Source organism: Cibotium barometz, chromosome 16 (assembly GCF_041138505.1).
Source record: "Cibotium barometz isolate CiBa-2024 chromosome 16, ASM4113850v1, whole genome shotgun sequence".
Classification (NCBI taxonomy): domain Eukaryota; kingdom Viridiplantae; phylum Streptophyta; class Polypodiopsida; order Cyatheales; family Cibotiaceae; genus Cibotium; species Cibotium barometz.
The window spans coordinates 27757084-27778963 of NC_141061.1; positions in this window are offsets into that span (position 1 = coordinate 27757084).

Genomic DNA, 21880 nt, shown 5'->3' on the forward strand with positions numbered 1-21880 from the left:
CAGAAATGCATCAAACTCTTTAGACATGTATTCCCCCCCTCGATCAGAATGGAGGGTGCCCACAGTACAATTGGATACATTTTCAACCATAAGCATAAACTGTTTGAAGCACAAAAACACTTCGGACTTTACCTTCAGTGGATATACCCATGCATGCCTTGAGTAATCATCAATGAAAGTCACGAAGTACAAGTGTTTACCAAATGACGGAGTTTGCATAGGCCCACATACATCACTATGTACAAGCTGCAATTTGCAAGTGGCCCACACAGAACCATCCTCTGGAAACGCAGAACGCTGCATTTTGCCCAAAATACAGCCTTCACAAACATGTTTCAATGGTGCCTCAAGAGGGGGCAATGAAGCAACCATATCAAATTTCTGCAAACGCAGTAAACTAGCAAAGTTCACATGACCAAAACGAGCATGCCATAGTTTTGCATCTGAAACTGCCTTTTCATCAGAAACTGCATTTGCTGAACCTTCCACACACTTGTCATAAGAATTGAGCCTATACAGCCCACAAAACAAGGTGCCAGATACAATAATCATATCACCAGAAGTCAAATCATGAACAGTACATTTGTCATCCACAAATTTGACTACAAGTCCAAGTCTAGCAAGCGCAGAGACAGACAATAGATTCTTCTTTATCCCTGGCACATACAAAGCATCTAAAAGTGTGAAAGCGCTGCCATTTGCAGAAGTAAGCATAATTTTACCAATGCCCTTCACTGGGTAAGAAGCATTATTGGCACATGTGACAGTATTCCCATTAGGGACAGCCTCAAGAGAAGTGTCACGATGCGAGGTAATGTGCTTTGTAGCACCACTGTCAAAATACCATACATGAGAGTCAACAGAAACTGCCAAACATGCATCATGTACAGATGGGTAATATTGGCAATACACGCTAAATGCCCATTCTGTATCCTGCACAACATTTGCAGAATCTGCATTTGTAGAAGCATCCGCTATTGTGGCTGCATTTGACTCTTTCTTCATTGCCTCTTTAGCCTTTAGCTTAGGGCAATTCTTAATGACATGATCATTTGCCTTACAATAGTTGCACCTGGTCTTTTTCTTGCCTTTTTCAAGAGCCTTCTTAGACTTATTGTTGTTACCTGTGGAAGGAGAAGAAGTTGCAGACCTACTAATAGGAGAAGAAGTTGCAGACATGTGGAAGGAGAAGAAGTTACAGACCTACTAATAGGAGAAGAAACAGTGGAAGGGGCTCCCTTACCACTTCTTCTCTGTTGCTGGGCAGCAATAAATGCTTGATCAACTGCACGCTACCTGGCCCTGTTTTGCCTGGACTGTGCTTCTTGTTTGCAAGAGCTTGTTGACTAAAGTATCATACTTGACAGCATCAGGTCTGTCCTCATTAAGAAGTCTCCACGTGGAAGCAAAAGTCTGATATGTCTCAGGTAAAGCATCAAGAACAGTCTGCACAAGAGAATGATCATGAATAATCTCACCTGCAGAAATCAACTGTTCTTTGAGATCTTTAATCTCAGCAAGAAAAACATTCATGTCATCATCTTCTTGCATAATCTTCAATTCTAGCTCTTTACGTAGGTAAGCGAATTTTGCCTCGTTACGACCTGCATACAAACCAACTAGTTCTGAGAACGTTCAGCCCTACAAGCTTATTTACAGAGTATAGGGACCTGCAAGCGCTTGCGAAAACTCACCTCAATCGGAGAATGTGAGTCGGAGGGTGCTGGCGGCGTAGCCCTGGGAGCCGATGTCTGCTCTGATACCAATTGTTGGAATTAGGGTTGCAGGAAAGCACACAAAGCTTGGAGAAGAAGAAGAAAGAATGCACACAACACAAAGTGTATTAGATTGTGTCAATGTACAAAAGATAAGTTAGCCCTAGAAGGATGGGCGTATATACAAGCCGGGAGAAAAAACCTCCTAAAGAGGGAAAAAGTACCCTGGTGGTCCTAAGTGTGTTCACACACATCACTGCCTATATATATATGGCAACATTCCCCGGTATAGGGACCGGTACAGGCGCCGGTATAGTTGCTGGTATATGTGCCGGTATAGACGTCGGTATACTCGTTGGTATAGGTGCCGGTGTAGCGTCGGTATAGACATTGGTATAGGCCCCGGTATACATGCCGGTACAGGTGCTGGTATAGACGCCGGTATGCTCGTCGGTATAGGCGCCAGTGTAACGTCGGTATAGACACCGGTATAGGTGCCAGTATTTTCTCCCCACGCTTATATCGACGTCATCATTTCGGCGTAGATACCGGCGTTTATAACGATGAGACGGGGCTTTTTTAGACCCCGTTTAATGACGTCGATATAAGCGCCGGTATTAGGCTATCATGTAGTAGTGTTAGAGGTGGTTGTGTTGAAAGTTGTTCTTCTATTTCTTCTTCAAATTCTAGATTAGTTGTTGTGTTTGCTTCTCGTTCAAGTGCTAGTAATTGTTGAATTACTATACCTTTATTTGATCCTTCTTCTAGTTGTTAAACTGGATCAATATCCGTTTCTTGTGCTTCTTGAGTGGATTCCTCAACTTCTACTTCATCTAAAATTTCCATATCTTCAAATATTTGTTTACTGCGTGGATTAATTTGGATTACAAACAACCACCTATGATTTCTCGGGTCTAAAGACGACCTGCTTACAATGCTCTAATAGCACAAATGTGTCCCTTTGGCTTGTCCATATCTTTGTGGAGTCTACTTGAACAAATCCGCTCTTATCTATGCGTATGGTTGCTTGTCGTCCTTGAGCCACTACCTTGAACCACTTCACATAAAAAATGAACATAGAAAACTCTCTAAATCCAACCTTGATAATGTTTTGTATCCTTGGGAGGGTCACTTATAAATATGTAAGCGTAGCACATGGGTTCAACAGAAGGGGTTTTTTAAATCCCTTTTTTACACCTTTTTTTTACATACAGAAGGGTACCATTTAAAGGGGGTATTTACAAATTGAATAGAAAAAGGGTGTGTTTTATCCATGAAAAATTTATAGATAAGGGGTTTTTAAATTAGGCCTTGAACACACGTGATATAGAGAGTTTACATATAGTGAACCTCCCCTGAGCTTGTATCAGTCCACAGTAATCAAGCATGCCAGCTTCACTGCTTAGATCACTTACACTCGAACGAGTTAGGCTTGCATGAAATTTTCTTTCATACCGCAATCAATTGTTGTTCTCTTCTTATGTATTCGCTCCACTCGAAAGTGACAACCACATGACCAAAGTGTACTAAATTTGCGATATTGCAAGCAAAAGAAGATCATGAAATTGTGTTAAGAAAAAAAACTTATACAAGTCAATGTCTTACGATTTCTTGTGTACATATAAAAACTCACTTACATGGTAATCACAACCATATGCAAGCTCGTCCTCCTTATTTCTTATAACCTTGCCACTTTGTTTTACTTGTTGTATGGTTTACTAAAGCCATCTATTAGAAGGAAAGTTTTGGGTATAGCAATTCTCTAGTTGTTCGACTCTTTTAAAATTCAAATGATCTGGGTCTCTTTCCCTCTTTGCTAGGTTATTCCTCTTGATCCATTTCTCCATAGCACTTTAGTTGAGGATACAAAATTTATTAATCTTCTCTTGCAATGCCATATCCATTGCTCTCTGAAGCCCTTGTCCTTGAGGCTCTTCCCCAACGAGCCAATCATCCTCTTCTTGTGTCCACAATTGTGGCATATCTGGGTTTGATATACTAAGAAATTTTGTTATGTATACAAGAGGTTCTTGAACAAGCCATCCCATTGCCATACTGCCCCCTCAGGGGCCCCCTCAGGGTGAGCTTTTTAACGAACAAAACCTTTCAGTGTCTTCATAAATATCTCGAGGAAAAACATCCATTGGCTATGAAAAACACTTGCTAGCAACCTCTGAACAAGTAGGTGTAATTGAATGGTCAGGAAACTTGTTGGAAAGAATTTCTCTGCCATTGTAACTACTTCAATGGAGTTTAGACAAGCTGCTTCCAACGTATTTCTTCTAATCTCCTTCTTTGATATCCACCGTACCACTACACTAATCTTGTATATTATCACTCTTATGTCTTCCACTACAAGACAATGCTGCCATACACGCGTTTCATACACGCGATAAATTACGAGCGCGTGTATGGTCGCACTTGTATTTGAATAGAATCGGGCACGTGTATTTTATCATTTAAGGTCACGTGTATATTTGCATTTATTAACGCGTGTATAAACGCGTTTATATACACGCAGTAATACACGCATCTATACACGCTACCATACACGGATTAATACACGCTACCATACACGGATTAATACACGCCACCATACACGGATTAATACACGCATGGTAAAGAAAAACTGAAAAAAAATTGAATTCCTTTATAAAATTAAGAACTATTTTCTTTAAACCATCTCATAGTACATTACAGTATACATCATTACACAATCCCACTACATGCATTTACAACAATGAAATATATTCAAAAATAAATCATGCATATGAGATGATAGAAATGTCATCAATTTAGAACGTACAGTGATGGATTGGTTAGGGTTCGATCTCATCTTCAATAAGATCCATCCTTGCCAAACGATCAACATCAATATCCATTTGATCAATTTGTAAGGCTACGATTAAATTTATTCCACTATCGATATTCTGTACTCCATTGATAATGGTATCGATGTCCTGATCATCCTCATCAACATCACCATCATCCTCAATGGTAGGGTCATTCTCATGATCATGAGAAATGGCATGCTCATCCTCATTATCATGATCATCTCTTATTTCTTGATCATCGATCACAACGTCTTCATTGGCATGTTCGACATCATCTTCATTGCGGCTTGTTACATCCTCCATATGCTCCATATCAATGAATGTATTATACATCACTTTGGAACGTGGTGCAATAGGGATGACGTACCACCATTTAATGTCATGCACCATCGGTAGATAGATAAGCTAGTCAAATACACATAGTACAGTAATTAATTAGCATATCAAAAGTCAAGGGGTACGCGAGCTTAGATATATATGTACATGAAACACATTAGTAAAAAAAAGCATACCTGCTCACATTGTTGTGGCAATACGAGCCTATCTTTCTTTGTTTGCCAAAACTTTGTAGAGTCAATAGTTACATAGCCACTTGCATGGCATTTTATCGTTGCATCAGGCCCTTTTTCCACCACGTTCATTTGCCATTTGACATCCAAAACATACACAAAGAAGTGACGAAAGTCAAGCCTAAATATGTCTTGGATTATGCCACAATAATCATCCATTTTTCCATTAGCTCCCTCAAAGCTACTAATGACACCGCAATCTTGTGTATTTCTCTTTTCATCAATTCTTTGTGTTCGAAAATGCTTGCCTTCACACCATATAGCATTGAACATAGTGCACTGGACCAAAATAGAAGCAATATTTGTGTAAGCAATGTGAATAAATATTAAAAGCAAATCACTTACAACTAATGCAAAACATTAGTTCTATGTACCTTTAACATGCATCCTCGTGCATACTCCCATTCTTCCACCGTGATATGCAGCCCCTCATCGCTCTCTGCTCTCTCCATTTCCTCATGCAACCAATCAACATGGATATCATTCGGAAGTGTTGCTAGATGCTTAGGGTATGCCTTCCGAGAGCCATGTTGCCTCCGAAAGAGAGCTCTTTCTGCTTGCCTTTTTGTCTTTGCATCCCCATATCTTGTAACCCATCTGCTCATCACATCACTATTAAGGATACAAGTGAAATTGAGATCATCAATCAATGTTCTGTCAATTACTTTACTCTGTCCTTTTCCTTGAGGCACAATAGAGGTCATCCTCAAGTCCTCTTCATTGCTCCATAGTCGTGGCAAAGAGCTGTCCACCTGACCAAGAAATTCTGAAATATATACAAGAGACTCTTGTATCAACCAACCCTCGGCCATGCTTCCTTCAGGCCTTGCACTTTGCCTCACAAAGTCTTTTAAGGTCTTCATGAAGCGCTCTAGGAAGAACATCCAACGTGCATGCACAGTACCACACAAAGCGATTTCGTCCACTAAATGCACAATGAGATGTAGTTAACTTGTGAGAATGGTTCGTGGAAAAGTCTCCTCTACCAAACAAACCACCTCCACTGCCATAACACGCGCATCATCCAACGTGGCTGGATCAATTGCTTTGGAACTAACATATCTGAAAAATAAATAAATAGTACGTTATACCTCATGCACGTTCATTTTGCAAGGTATAATGAAGGGTGATCTGACATGGGTTTTACATACCTCACAAGCTCGCCCATCTTATAAATACATTTTTTCAAACTCTTATTTGCACAATGGTCGATGCTAGTAGGTAGTATGAACTGCGCACATAAGAGTACATGTATGTATGGTTTATGGCATTACAACATTTAATTTCAACGTACAAGACTTGGAAAACACTTACTTGAAGCATCTTGTGCCAATCGTGGGACTTCAACCCATATAGTTGCTCAATGCCTCTTTTCTTAGTGGTTGTAAAGGCTCCCTTCAATGATCTCATGCATCCAATGGGAGTACGCAAAGTGGTGATGGCTTGCTTTACCTGCTTCTCCTCTTTCTTTGATATAATCCATGGTGCAAGCGGAAGACGAACGTGCCCACCCACCTCTCGTGGCCAAGCTTGACGCATACGTCCTGTGACCCGCAAGTCCTCACGTACGCTAACATTGTCTCGTTTAACAATAATATGTTTCCAAATACCAGATCCCACATTCTTGAAGATGTGCATGGGAGCAAGAAGATGGTTGATCTTAAGATGGGTCCAATATGGCAGCCGAAAAAAATGGAGTACCTACACAAGGGATTGCTCTATGTGACCTTTAATCCAATTAGAGACTACACAAAACAAGATTGAAAAAACATTACTATACCTGTTCATGCCATTTGCAGGAAGAATAGTTGTAGACTCCCAAATACGCTTCCAATCTTTTACACGAAGTGTTTGTGGAGGAATGTTACTCTTACTAGCAACATATTTAGGATGATCTGAGGGGAGAAATTGATGATGATTATCGAATATGGTCTTACACAAACCGTCAGCATACTCATGTACTAACGAAGGGCCACAAACAGGACATGCATGTTTACCCGATGTATTCAAACCTGTTAAAATATAAATAAAAGTTAGAATAATAAGGTCAATATGTATAATTAATATATATAGCCAATAGTATTAGAGTAGGGAGGTAATTAGAATTCTTACCAGAACAATCGCTGTATCCTGGAAAGTCATGCATTGTCCACATCAACATTGCTTTTAAGTCGAAGTGTCGAGAGGAGGGAGGCCTACTAATGTCCACCATCGCAACACCTCTCCATAGTTCCTCCAACTCATCAATCAACGGTTCAAGATAAACATCCATATGCTTGACTTTATGTTTCCCTGGAATTAGAAGAGATAAAATAAGATGTCCCTTCTTGATCGCCATTGATGGTGGAAGGTTGTAATTCACCAACACAACTGGCCACACGCTGTATGCGGTGCTTTTGAAACCAAATGGATTCACTCCATCCATACCTAGGCCAAGTCTTAAGTTTCTGGGCTCTGTTTTAAAGCTAGGCCACTCATCTTCAATATGCTTCCAAGCAGGAGTGTCTGTGGGAATTCTCCACATGCCATCATCCAATCGATGTGAGGAATGACATGACATGAGCTCTACTGTGGATTTGCACTTGAACATGTGTTTGATGTGAGGAATTATAGGAAAGTGTCGCAAGACTTTACGAGGTACATCAAAACTCTTCATATCTGTTCTATACCTTGCTTCACCACAAGTGGGACAATGTCGAGCCTCCTTATGCGTCCCACGAAAGAGAATGCAATCATTGATGCATGCATGTATGCGATCATAATCCAATCCTCCAAGAGATGTCACATAGCGCCTCGCTATGTCTCTTGAGGTGGGTAGTCTATTTTCCTTTGGAAGCATGTTTGATAATAGCCTGCATTCAATATCATCAATTATAATTAGTCTTAAATCTTAAACCTTAAACCACTAATTCAAATTTATAAGTTAGAATGCTTACTTCAATAATGCGTCAAGACTTGCATTGCTCCATCCATAAACTGTTTGTATATTGAGTAGTTCAAGTGAAGCACGTAAAACAGAGAATGTGCACCCTTCAAACACCGGTGTCGATGAAGCCTTGTAAAGATGCTCTTGTTCCATATCATCGTCATCCATACCTTTGGGATCATCCTTAAAAAGATTCCACACCATATCATCAAGCACCTCCTCTTCCACAACTTCGTGGGGTGCAGGGCTATTATCATCCCTTTCCCACTCATCTCTGACAATAGATCCCGAAGCTCCAGCATCATCTCGTCGACGCTTTGCGTGCTCTCATCGTGCGTAGGGCACCATGTTAGGGTGTGGTACTGCAGATTCCTGCTTCAATTAGAGTTTATATATTACAACTCTATTAATTTAATTTGGATACCATGAGTCATTTGAATACCATCAATTTACATCTACTCACCTCTAAACCTGTTTGATTCCATTCTCCATACATGGAGATATGATTCAAGGTAATTCGACGTACTCGTACAATGCATCCTTGACATTGATTACACATACATTTGATCCGTTGTCCCAACCACACATCGCGATTACGATGACGCATTGTCTCATCTTCCCCAAAACTGCTTGAAGAGGTTGATGACATCCCATGTACAATCCAGAAAACACAAAATCATAATATGTTTTTAATGAAAGTATAAAAATTGCATGTATTGACGCGGCTATTTCCTAAAAATTGCGTGTATTAACGCGGCTATTTCCTAAAAATCGCGTGTATTAACGCGGGTAATTCTTGCAAAACACGTGTATAAACGCAGCTAAATTGTCATACACGCGAAGATACACGCGTTTATAAACGCGACGGTCTGTTTAAACTAAAAATATCCCGCCTTCCCCAAATAAAGATTTTAAACTAACATATCAACACTGCTTTCGTTTTTGCCTCTTCCAATAGAAACGAAACCTAAGTGCAAGGAGGGAGCAGAGAAGGAGCACACACGGGAGGAAACCGAGCAAGAAAGAAGACTCACTTTTTCAAAGGTGAGTCAGTTTGTCCTTTGCCTTGTCTCCTTCCTCAAATTTGTTTATGCTATTTTCTCTTTGCTTTTTGGGTTTGTCTCCATCCTTTTGCTTTTGTGCACACGATTGGGTGAATGATTCTGACAGGGGCGACAGTGGACCTTTTATAAGGACACTTTGTCGGAGGTCGGTCCCTTTGAATTTTTTTTTTTGCGCAGGTCGCGTGTAGAAACGCGTGTAAAAGCGCGTGTATCCTGTCTGCAGAGTATGTTCACGCGGATATACACGCGTTTTTTGACGGGTGTATACACGCATTTTTTGACGGGTGTATACACGCGTTTCTGCACGGATATATACACGAGGCTGCGTTTCCTGTTTCTATGGTTTGCAGGCAACACAACTGACTTGAATGATGATATTTGTGTGAGTCAAGAGACAGCCCATGATGTACATGAGGATTATTTTTGCAGGTTCTTTATGGATATTCCAGGTTCTTCATCCGATCCATTTGCGTACAGCAATTGGCTGATGGAGATGCTGAATCATTTTGGGTGCCATCCTGGTCCAGTTGAGCTTACAGAGTATATGTATGCCCATCCCCCTCCTTCCCTGCCTGGTGTCTATACCCCTACCGCGAGTATCCAGGGCACTCCAGTGCCATCTATGCCTACGAGTCCGACGAGACGGCACTCCAGTGCCGTCTATGCCTACGAGTCCGACGAGACGGCATGCAACTTCTCCTCTTCCACGTCCACCGAGGAGACATACCTCGTCCCAGACACACTCACGCACACCCTCACAGCCACCATCACGTGCTCCCTCAGAGCCACCGTCACGTCAGGGCTCACAGCCACCGTCACGTAGACAATCCCCCAGTCGTGACTCCACCAGCAGTAGGAAGAGTGGGAGTGGAGGATGCGGCGGGCGCTTTGGTGGGGGAGGTGGGGGAGGTGGGGGAGGTAGTAGGGCACGCGGTGAGAGAGGAGATAGAGGGAGAAGAGTTAGAGGAGACAGTTCGGAAGAGGAGGAGACGAGAGAGGTGGAGAGAGTGGTCTGCTATGATGTGACGGATAGGGGCGGGATAGTGATGGATGCGAGGGGGAGGGAGGTAATGGAGTACATGCATGGGGTGGTATCAAACTCATATAGAAATTGTTTTATTAAATTTAAAGATCAAAATAGCTGATTAGTTGGGGAGGTGATAGAGGCTGTACATAGTCGGTACCCCAATCCCCCACATGCTACATTCTCAGATGTATGGGGAAGGACGCAAATAAGGAAGATCTTAAGTAATAAAAGATCTCACCTTAAAAAACTCGCGTACGATGACCGGCTAAATGTAGCTGCGGGTGGCTATCCTGCCGAGAAACCTGCCACTGCGCACAAACGCGAGTGGAAGGATGCAAAGAAACGAGCAGAGGGTGGCGTGAAGAGCAGGCAGCATGTGGAGGCACGACGGATCCAGATGGAGACCATTGGATCTTCGCATTTCGGATCTGGCGGCGTCGAGTCATGGGAGGCAGAGTTCATAAGTATCTTGCCACTTTATTTGATTGTTTACTTAATTCATTGATTCTATGATTGTTTTAATCTTACAAATTGTGTTGATTATGATACAACGACGGGTTACGGGGAGGAAGCCCACAACCCACGATACTGCGTATGCTCACCGGCATAGCAGACGTGACACGTGGGCCATCTTCAGAGCCGAGGGACGTATTATGGACGCGCAGTTTGAGATGGCCATGAGACCATACGGTCGACAGGTACTTGAAAATTCTAAACGAATGATTTTGGTTTATTGAATTACATATATATACACTTATATACTATATATTACTTGAACAGGCACAAGCTGCTGATGATCCACCTGCCGCCACTGCAGAGGGTGGACGTGATCACTACTCATGGGACATTCCGACCAATGTGAGCTCATCTGAGCATGGAGGGAGCACCGAGTCATCATCTGGGTTTGAGTAGTACTCAGACTTATAGTATCACATTCCATATTGAGGATGTGGTTGTATATATTTTTTTGTAAACTGAAGCCATGGGCTACTTCGAGATATGGACTCCCTTGTATATATGTGTGAAATTTTGATAGTAATATTGAATCGTGAATCGATAGTATTACATTCATGTCTGTCTTGAATCATGTATTGACAATGTATGCATTCATGTCGTTCTTGTCTTAATTTACCTCGTGCATATGTTCTTCGTGGATGGTCTAATGCACAAAAAAAAATCCAGAGAGTGTTATTGGGTGTTGGAATGCTAGAACAGTATTCAGGCACCAAATAGCACTCTTTGGATTTTTTTTTTTGCTCTCTGTTCGCGTGTATAAACGGGTCAGAACTGCTAAATATCATGTGTATATACGCAGATACTCTGTAAAATACGTGTGTATAAATGCGTCAAAACTAACAATTACGCGTGTATAAGCGCATCTAAATTAAAAAAATGGGTGTATAGACTCATGTATCAACGCGTCTGAGTACATCTGAAATGAACAATTACGCGTGTATAAGCGCATCTAAATTAAAAAAACACCATGTGGCTAAAAATAGAGGCTGATAATGTGTGCATACGTGTGCATGGCGTGTGTGAAGGTTTTACTTTTGAGAGCGTTGCCAGGTGTACAGGGTGGACGGTATTGGCTTTGAGCTTGTTGCAGGCCTGTCGGGTGAGAGGTCAGAGGCTGGAGAAGATGTCAGCTGCTCGGATGTGTGAATATGTGTGGGCGCATCAAAAATATAATGGGCACTTGGAAGGTCGCATTTGAGATATGTGGAGCATGGGAGAAAAAGGCAATGAGGGGCCATGTACTTTGCTTTGGTGTGAAAGGAACATGGTGGTTTTTTTCTCAAAAATAAATAAATAAATAAGGATAAACGAGGCATGCGTGTAGCTTAGAATGATTGCCAACGCATCATCTGGAAGCTGGCCACCACGTGAAGGTGCAGTCGAGAAGGCCGGCGAAGGGGATTGCGTGGATTGCAGGCGTTTTAGGGGGAGCGCAAGACAGAGAAGGGCTGTGTGTTTTGGTGGCTAGCTGAGGAGGCCACCGTGTTGTTGAGGGGAGACTCTCTGGGGCCTCTTAGCGTGCCAACTACAAAGAAGCGAGGAGAAGGGCTGGCTGCAGGTGGTGACAACGCGAGGGACGTCGACTGTGCAGGGGCCTCTGGAGCGTGCAGGCTTGGTGGCTGGAGGGCCGACATGAAGATGGGCTGGCGTGTGGAGCCAGGCCCAGGAGGGTCGCGAGTGGGAGCTGCCTAAGAGCTGTTGGAGAGGATAGAAGGGAGCCCTGGTGTTTGGGTGGCGTGTGCAGCCACCACAGGCATGCAGAGAAGAGAGAGCTCTCTGACGTAGCAGAGAGAGAGACGCCTTTGGGTGTGGTTCGCCGTGTAAAAGTAGCTGGGCGCAGAGAAGTGTGCTGGCCACGTGTGATTCTACAGTGGGTTGTCAGGAGAGAGTAGCCGTCTTGTTGGTTTGGCTCTGAGGCGCAGGTGTAAGACAAAGCCAAGGGAAGCTAACTGGCGCAATGTGGATGGCAACCGTGTGTGGGTTCTAGGTGTTAGTGTGAACGGGTTGGTGTAGCGGCTGGAGATGCTGATTGGATTAAGGCGTGGTAGGTGACTGGAGCTGAAGACGGCAGGCTGGCGAAGAGCAAAAACCTGTATGAAGGCCTGGCTGAAGGAGCCAACATGTGGGCTTGTGAGGGGTAGCGAGGACAGAGCCAGGGGTGCAGCTGTGAACGGGCGCCAAAGGTTCTGCAGACAGGCGAAGGTGTGGAGTGAAGAGACGGCGTTTGTTGGTGTAGCAACGTACAGTTGACAGGCCTTGGAGCTGGCTCAGGTGGGCGATACCAGAAGAGAGAGAGAGAGAAAGAGAAGGTTGGCGTAGTGGTGGCCAACTAGAAAAGAGGAACCTGGTTGAAGGGCTGCAAGTGTAGAAGGCGTCGGCTGTAACGTGAAGGGCTGGAGCAACAAATAGTAGAGAAAGCCTTGTGTGGCAGCTGGTACACAAAGGAAGAGTGCAAAGGAGAGAGTTGGGAGGTTTTGTTAAAAAGCTTTGAATACAAGGAATTGAGGGCTGTGTGCAGGCGAGAGACAGAGAGAGAGTTGGGTTGCTGTGAAGCCGGCAAGGGCTGGTGGCACGCAAGAAGGTTCTTTAGCTTGGGTGGATATTGGGCTAGCTGCAAGTGTTGACAGCAACTGAAAGGATGCTTCTCTGGTGAAGTGTGGTCAACAACCAGAGAGTGGAAGGTTCAGAGGTGTGACTGGTTCTATGCTTTGAGGACTGGCAGTGTGCTGGTGGTGTAGCAGAGAGGGACCCTCAGCTGAGGTGCAGAGCAGAGAGCGAGAAGGGCTGCTGTGCAGAGAGGCAAGAGCGAAGGGATTTGGAGCGACCAGGAGAGCTGGAGTGGGCTGATTGCGAGCGGGTGCTTGATGAAGCTGGTCTCTGGCATATTTTGGGATATTCATCTCTGTAAAGATCAAGGTCTGTTCTGAAATATAAGTCATGTTCATGCTCTTTGGTCTGGTGTTCTGGTGTGTTTGCATGTGTGTGTGGAAGTGTGGCATCCTATAAAGGCGTAGACAGCTCTACCGCTTTTGTGCCATCAACGCGTGTACAGACGCATGTATCAACGCATCTGAGTACATCTGAAATGAACAGAACGCGTGTATACACCCGTGTATGAGCGCGTCTGAGAGGTCCTATACACGCGCTTTTACACGCATGTCTCTGGCCGCGATGATACACGTGCTGATACACGGGCCCGCTACTTTTTTTCACAAGTCATTTTTAGCGGCCTAGGAGCGCGGGTATGAGCCCGATCCCTTGTAGTGTTCACTGAGGTAATCCTTTTAATGGCTATTGGTAGCACAAATTGTAAGATTTTGTGCCAGTCATGAGAATTCAAGCCACTAAGCTCTTCATCCTTTGTGAATTCTCCCTTCAAGTAATGCATACAACCAGTGGGAGTACGAAACTCACTGATGCACATCTTTACACGTCGATGCTCTTCTTTGGTTAAGACACAAGGTGCTCTAGGGAGAATCATCTTTCCATCAAGTCTGCTCCGTGCCCATAAGTGCTGCATGTGATCCACCTCTTGTAGATCATCCCTTTGTGCCTTGCTCTCTTTAGCACACCTATGATCCTGCTAAGGGACAAAACCTCTGATGGGGACAAAACCCTGCTGGGGACAAAACCTCTACTGGGAACAAGCTTTGTTGGGTAGCACTCTACCTCGTGGGGTGCACTTCTAAAAAATCATATGTATCACGTGCCTTCACGGGGCATTTGAAAAACCCCTTAACTCAAAATTTCCCCCCAATAAAACCACCCCTCTTTACTTATCAACCAACGGATTTTTTTTTAAAGTTGAATTAAAATACCCCTCCTGTTATTGTAATCCTGTTAAAAATTTTCCAAAATTTGAATTAAAATACCCCTCCTTTTGATTGCACGTGGTACACTAAAATGTTTTGAGGTGAACCCCCCGAGCACTCTACACCAGTAAGCAAGGGAGAGTGTGAATCCATTTCAAGCAAATCCATGGTGAAACCGCAACATGAAAGGAATTTTCTGAAAAAGTCAATGTGAAGAGATTTTCACAACACAACCCAACCAGATTCAAACGTGTTTCACGTGTGTTCATGAATCTAAAGAGGGTAAAAAGTAATGCCTTCCAAGAGACCCTCTAGGAAGCTCGCAACAGGGAGTACTTCACACCGTCATAATCAAGAAGATAATGTGGTAACATATGCTAACCCACATGAGCAAGAGGTAGCATCAGAACTTAAGTACAATTTGGACCAAGAAAAGGAGTGCCAAGGGCGAGAAGCAGTGTACAATCCAGGTCTGAAAGATTCAAAAAGGGTGGAGCAACCAAACCAAGAAGAACAATCACAAGAAAACCCCCGAAAATGGTTCAAGATGTCATTAGCCAAAAGTTTCCCGATGTTCTCATGTGATAAAGGGGAAGATGCAGATCTACATGTGAGGAGGTTTGAGAAATATTGGAAAGTGTCCATACCTCAGGATTTAGAAGAACTAGAGATGAGTGAAATCCATAGAGATGCCTTCATGAATACCTTCAAGGAAAAAGCCACGGAGTGGGTGTTTTGATATCAAGACAACCATTTCCAGACGTATGAAGAAGTCATGATTGCCTTTTTGGGGAGATTCTGCAAGATAAAGTTTGCAACTCAACTTTGTGATCAAATGAGAGAGCTCCAACAAGAGGACATGGACAACAAAACTGTTAAGCTTGAGGTAGAGAGTGGCGAAACAAACACTACCCTCGATACAAATTGTTGCCGATTGGTTTGTTCAAGGGCTTAATCCGGACATCCATGCATCGGTCATCACAAAAGCAAAAATTGAAGAAGAATTCGAGGAACTGGTGGAGCTGGTCCCAAAAGGGCAGAAAAAAGAAGTCAGGAAAGGAGATAAAAGAGAAAGCCACGAAGAGTGTCACTACTAAAGAGGACGATTCAAGCGACTCTTTGCAAGACACTCCAATGGCAAAAAATAAAGACAAAAAGAAGAAATCCGAGAAGGTACAAGTAGGTTTCGGAGAGATGATGCAGTAGGTGATGCAGTTGGTGCAAGAAATGAAAAAGGGCAAAGGTGCAGATTTTCAAAAGAATGTGTTTTGTTCCCAATACAAGCAGGAATGCCACCTCAAAGAGGAATGCATTGTACCTGCAACTTGCTCTAATTGTAGCATGTAAAACCACAGTACATGGAACTGTAGGTACAACATGGAGAATAGAGCTCCTAAGGTGAACCACATAGAGGGAGTGGAAAGAAGACCCCCTGGAATGGGAAGGTATGGGAATAGAGGTCGCAAAAATTTTTTCAGGGAGAAGAGGCCAAGGACATTCCCGAGGAACCACTAACTTCAGTTGCTACTATTTTCAATAGCCTGGACATATCAAAGCAGAATGTGCCATGAAGAAAAAGCATGATGAAGAAAGACAAGTAGAATTGATGCAGCTGAAGGAGAATTTGCCAAGTGCTAACATGATGTAGGCACAAGAGACGCAGTTAGAGGTTCATGACATCCTAGTAGTAGTGAGACAAGGGCTAAGGCAAGCAAATCGGGTGTGGTGATAACTTTGCTTGGTGATCAAAACTCATCCAAAGTTTGCAAGAGGGCTGCAAAAATGCCACTATGGACTGGGAAACAACACGAAAAGGTGAGGATTTAAACTGCTAGGGAAATAGAAAGAAGGCAAGGCAAGCAAAAAGAGGATGACTAAAGAGAAATCACTGGAATTTTTTGAAAGCAAGTGGAAGAGCACGCGAACTTTGACAAGAAATGCCTAGAAAAAACCAAAAAAATGCCGATTGGCTGCAAACAAATGTGATGTCAATGCTGCTGGATAGACAGGTTTGGCTAAAACAAGTATTGGATTTATGTCCAAAGTTCAAGGCCAAAATTGAAGGACTGAGTAAAGAACTGAAGCACATGGTAGAGAAAGAAACCCTAGAATGTGGCAATATGCAAGCAGAAGAACCACCATCATTCCAGAGATGATGAAGTGGCCAAAGTCACAATTCAACTCAACAATGTTCTCATTAATGTTGTAGTGTTGGATGGAGGGTCCGGAGTGAATGTTGTCACTGAAGAAACTGCATTAGGATTGGGCCTCAAGTGGGAGACCATTCAGTTTAACATAAGAATGGCTAACAACAGGGTGGTGGTACCAAAAGGAATCATAAAAAATGTCTCAATGAGGATCAAACAGGTTGACTTCAAGGTCAACTTAGTAGTTATCACCATAGAAAACCACACTAAGTCTTACTAGGTATTATTAGGAAGGGTTGGCTGAGACATGGTAAGATAAAACAGGATTGGGAAAGAAATAGAATCACCATCAGAAGGGGAAAGCAGAAGGTGCATGTGGATCTCACTGATGCAAATACACCAGTGAAACCTACTTAGAGGCCAGTCCATGCCAAAACTTCCAACATGTCAGAAGGCTTTGATACAATGAAAAGACCAAAATACTCCACGAACATCCAGACTTGGTGCCCTTGTACATGATAAATGTGGGGGAAGCAATAAGGCATCATGCAGAAACAAAGGGCGGAAATGCGGAAGTAGGAGATGATCAAATAAAGAATGTAGAAGAAGCAGATTCTGGGAGAACACAGAAAGCTCAAAACTAAGCAAAACATTGCAAGAGAAGGCCTTGGAAGAAATTAAGTGGGCCTGGAATCTAGAAGCAAAAAAGATCTAGGAAATCCAGGAATGAGTGCAAAAGCAAAAGGAGAACCAAGAAAACAACGCTGCAAAAAGTTAGCCCGAACAAGTTACAAGAGGTAAATCTAGGGGAAGAAAAAGACGAAAAGCATGTGAAAATCAGTCTCGAGTTGGAAGAAGAATTCAAACAGGAGCTGGCATGCTTATTGAAGGAATACCAAGACATCTTTGCATGGTTGTATATGAAGACATGGAAGGAATTGACCCTAAAATTTCCAGCACAACATCAACCTAAAAGAGAGAGTCATACCTGCCACACAGCAGAGATACAGAATGAGCCCAAACCATGCAAAGTAAGTCAAAGAAGAAATTGACAGACTATTGAGGGTGGGTTTCATCGTACCAGTAGAAAAAGCCACCGGGGTATCTCCCATTCCTATACAGTTAACAAGAAGAGGAACTCTACGGACGCTTTAGCTACTCAATGGGCTATTGTGGTAGCCATAAGTAGCTCCCAAATGAAGGGTAAGGTGAGTGCCACATCTCGCATCCTTTCCATAGCACCACACGCACTTAGAGTTGGGTCTATTAAACGGAAAAGTTTAGATGCCAATGAGGTTGGTGCTTTGTGGGCGAGTAGTGGTCATGTAGCTAGGCATGATCGCCTACTAGATAAAACCACTAGAGCCTTGATAGAAAGTTTTTGGGAGGAGAATTGTCATGCCTTGCCAGTTTTCAAGAAATCTTTGCGTGTAAGAGAGTGACAAGAGGAGTGTTCATTGATCACGGTGCTTGCTTTCTTGAAATGACCCAAACAAAGTTGTATTCTTAGTTTGTGGCATCGTATCCAGAGCTTAAAATTGGGCAAAGGTCATTTGAGGGGTGTAAGACTTGGTTTGTGAGGTACTCACGTCGTCAGCGTGACACATGTTGTTGCCACCATGTTGAGTTCAAACTCTTTTATGATGTGTTCCGTTCTCTTAGTGGGCATAGAGAGTTGCCTTGTAGTCCTCGTGATTTCATCCACTCGCTTTTGTGTGCATGCACGGAGGATGCCCAGTTCCATAGGATGCCTTGTGTGGAGAGCAATTGCACATCATGTGGTTCACTTGCACATCTGTAGAAGGTAGATCTTGATGCAAGTGACCAAGAGATAGTTCCATGGCTGTTATGAGTATGTGACACACCAGCTCCAGAGTGGTGGGCAGTCGAGGAAGAAGTTGTAGCTCGTGGACAATTGTCATTGTGCCAAGTGGCAGGATCGTCAGTTCCGAGCATGCCTAGCCGAGTTTCCTATTGGTGTGGTCATCTGTGTGATTGATTTTGCAGAGAACTACACCTCCACACCTTTTCAGGAGATACAATGTGAGTATTACTTCTCGAAGTAGGTAATGGTTATATTTCATAATATTTGTTTTTGTTGAGATTCAAGCTCGATGTCAGTGTGAGCCAGCTATGCTATGTGCTGGCAGATTAGGTAGGAACATGTGTGAGACATAAATGACCGCGTGTCCAGTTGGTCATAGAGTGTGGACATTAGCTAGGGTTAGTAGAGTGTGGACACAACTAGGGTTGGTCATAGAGTGTGGACATTAGCTAGGGTTAGTAGAGTGTGGACACAACTCATTGTGTGTTGTGTGGATTATGGATTAGTGCATTATGCTTTGTGTGAGAGTGGACATGGCTTCCCTCTATGGTTAGGGTTTGCAATATACATTAGGGTTTTCTCCTGTGTGTGTGTCTCCTCCTCCTCTACCGTTCTTTTAACATGGTATCAGAGCCGTGTGCTGTTTATTAGGGTTTATGAGTGAGTGAGTGAAGAGGGAGAAGAAGTTGTGAAAAGAAGCTGTGAAGCTGGCCATTGGGGCTGTGAAGCTTGGAGCACACCAAATACTATCAGATCTGAGAGCTTGGCCTATCGAGTAAGGTCTTCTAAACATCCTTGAGCGGATTGCAGGTGATACAGGCAAAAACAAAGCAAAATAGAGCAAATTAAAGCAAAGAAAAATTCTGGTTTTTGAAGCTTTCCATTAAAGCTTGGGAACATTGATGTATGGTGGAAATACGTGTGATTCTGGCAAAAGACATATGTATTTGACAAAGAGGGATGTATTGGCAACCCATGTGCAAGCCTTGAACAAAATTTGGAGCAATTTACATGCATTTGATTAAGTGAAATTACTGGTTTTTTGAGCTCTCACAAAACAAAGAAGAGGAAGCCTAAAATTAAAGCATTTGGAGTGTGATTTTGGCTAAAATCCAACCATTGGTGGATTGCACATGTACCTAGGTGTCTTGGGCACTTATAGTCATCATCAATTAGCATCACAAACGCCCCTAAACCCCCCTACAGTAGGCGGCGCAGCCAGAACAGAGGAAACAGTGCAGATTTTGGTCATTTTACCTACGAGGAGATCAAATTCTCATTGGGTACTTGGTTCCTTTCACAATTGCTTTAGCAATTGGATGCTTTATACTTTGGAGAAGAGGGCTATGTGATTTTTTTGGTCAATTATGCCTAATTGAGCTGGGAATGAGCTGATTAAAACAGGCTGTCCACTGGTTGCAGAGAAACAGGGTCATTTTAATTGAGCAATTAATCCTTGGTGTTTTACAATTGGACAAATTCCTCTTACATGGAGTTGATGGACACTAATGCTAAGCTAATGAATGCTTGGTTGCTCAATTTGGACAAATATTGAAGGAATTAGAGCAAATTTTCTTCTGGTTTTTCTGGTTTTTTCTGGTTTTTCCAAAAACAGAGAAAGGGGTTTTCAAAAATTGATATGTACACATGTCAGATGGTGTTGATACTCAACATTGAGGTTGATTAGGTGTCAATGCAAGTTGCCCATACTTGATTGCACCATTACATTGTGATTTGGAGCCTTGGAAGGCGTGTCAATTCAGGGTATCCCGCACTGAGTGAGTCAGTTCATCTTGAATGATTACAGGTTGATTTTCTACATCAAATTTGGAGTTTGTTGGCTACCTTGGAGTATCTGAAACATTCATTGGAGTGTGATTGAGCTGAGGAAGGCTCATTTACAGATTTGAAGTGTGCAAAAGGTGTACGCATTGAGCAACATGTCGGACAATCCAGTTTAGATTGTTGGTGAAAAGCTGGATAGGAAGAACTTCCACGCATGGAAGTACAGGATAAAGAGTTTCTTGAAAGGGAAAGGATTTTGGAATCTCATTACAGGTGCTGAGCCTGAGCCTGAGCTACCTCAACAACCTACACAGCAGAGCAGCTTATTGCTCATAATAAGCAATGGTCAGAGAGAGCATTCAAAGTGTTGCATTATTTGTCTATATGTATTTTTGATGCTATGCTCATACACATACAGGATGCTGAGAATCCCAAAGATGCATGGGATACTTTGGTCAAGATGTTTGATACAGATACGAGTGCTCGCAAGTCTTAGTTGCGACAGCAGATACATAATGTCAATAGGAATAAAAGGAGCATACATGATTATGTGCAAGAAATCAAGAAGTTTGCAGATGCATTGGCCACAATAAATGCTCCCATGCCTGATGATGATTTGGTGGATATTACCTTGCGTGGTCTTGGCAAGGAATACAAATCTTTTGATACATCTATCTCAGTGAGGAGTACAGATTTACCCGACTTTGATGAGTTGGTTTCACTCTTGTTGGTGGAGGAAATCAAACTCAGTGATTCATTTTTGGATGCATCTACTAGCCATGATGATGGCAGAAATCAGGCTTTCTACTCGCAGAGAGGCTTTAGAGGCAGGGGGAGATTCGCATCACGTGGACGTGGTGGTAATGGTCGTGGATGGCAGGACAGGTCTCCACAACAGAATTTTCAGCCTTCATATGGTGCTCGAGGTGGTCGTGGATATGCACCTCAGCGAGGCAGAGGTACCCCCTGTGGGGGTCGAGGCCGTTGGCAAGGCCAACAAAATTCTATGCAAGATGTGGAATGCCATTATTGTGGCAAATATGGTCATATGGCGAGAGATTGTTTCCGCAAACAGAATGATTTGAGAGGGGGAAGAGCACAACGTGGTGGTCATTATGGTGGAAACTATGCACAACATGGTGGTAACTATGCGTCAAGTAGCAATGATGGAACAGCAAATCATTTGTTTGCCATGAAGCATGTTGTGGGTTCTATGACGACAAATGCTGAGAATGATGATACATGGTATATGGACTCAGGAGCATCAAACCATATGACATGTCATGGTGAATGGTTTGAGCATATGAAGCCTATGGATGTAAAAGGCTATGTGGAAACAGGTGATGATACCCAACATGTCATTACACATGTTGGAAGTGTACCATTGGTCATGCACAATGGTCAGACAAAGTCTATGTCAGATGTGCTGTATGTGCCTTCGATCACTAAAAGCTTGGCCTCAGTTGGTCAAATGGTGGAACAGGGATTACAGGTTCGTTTCAACGAGCATGGATGCTTCGTTGAAGATTTCAAACATGGATGTAGAGTGATTTCTAAAGGCAAGAAAGAAGGAAGATTTTTTAAGCTGGATGCTGGAATTCCTGAGCTAAAATCAGCCATGTTCTCAAAGAGCAGGAATGTGGTACAGGACATTGATATG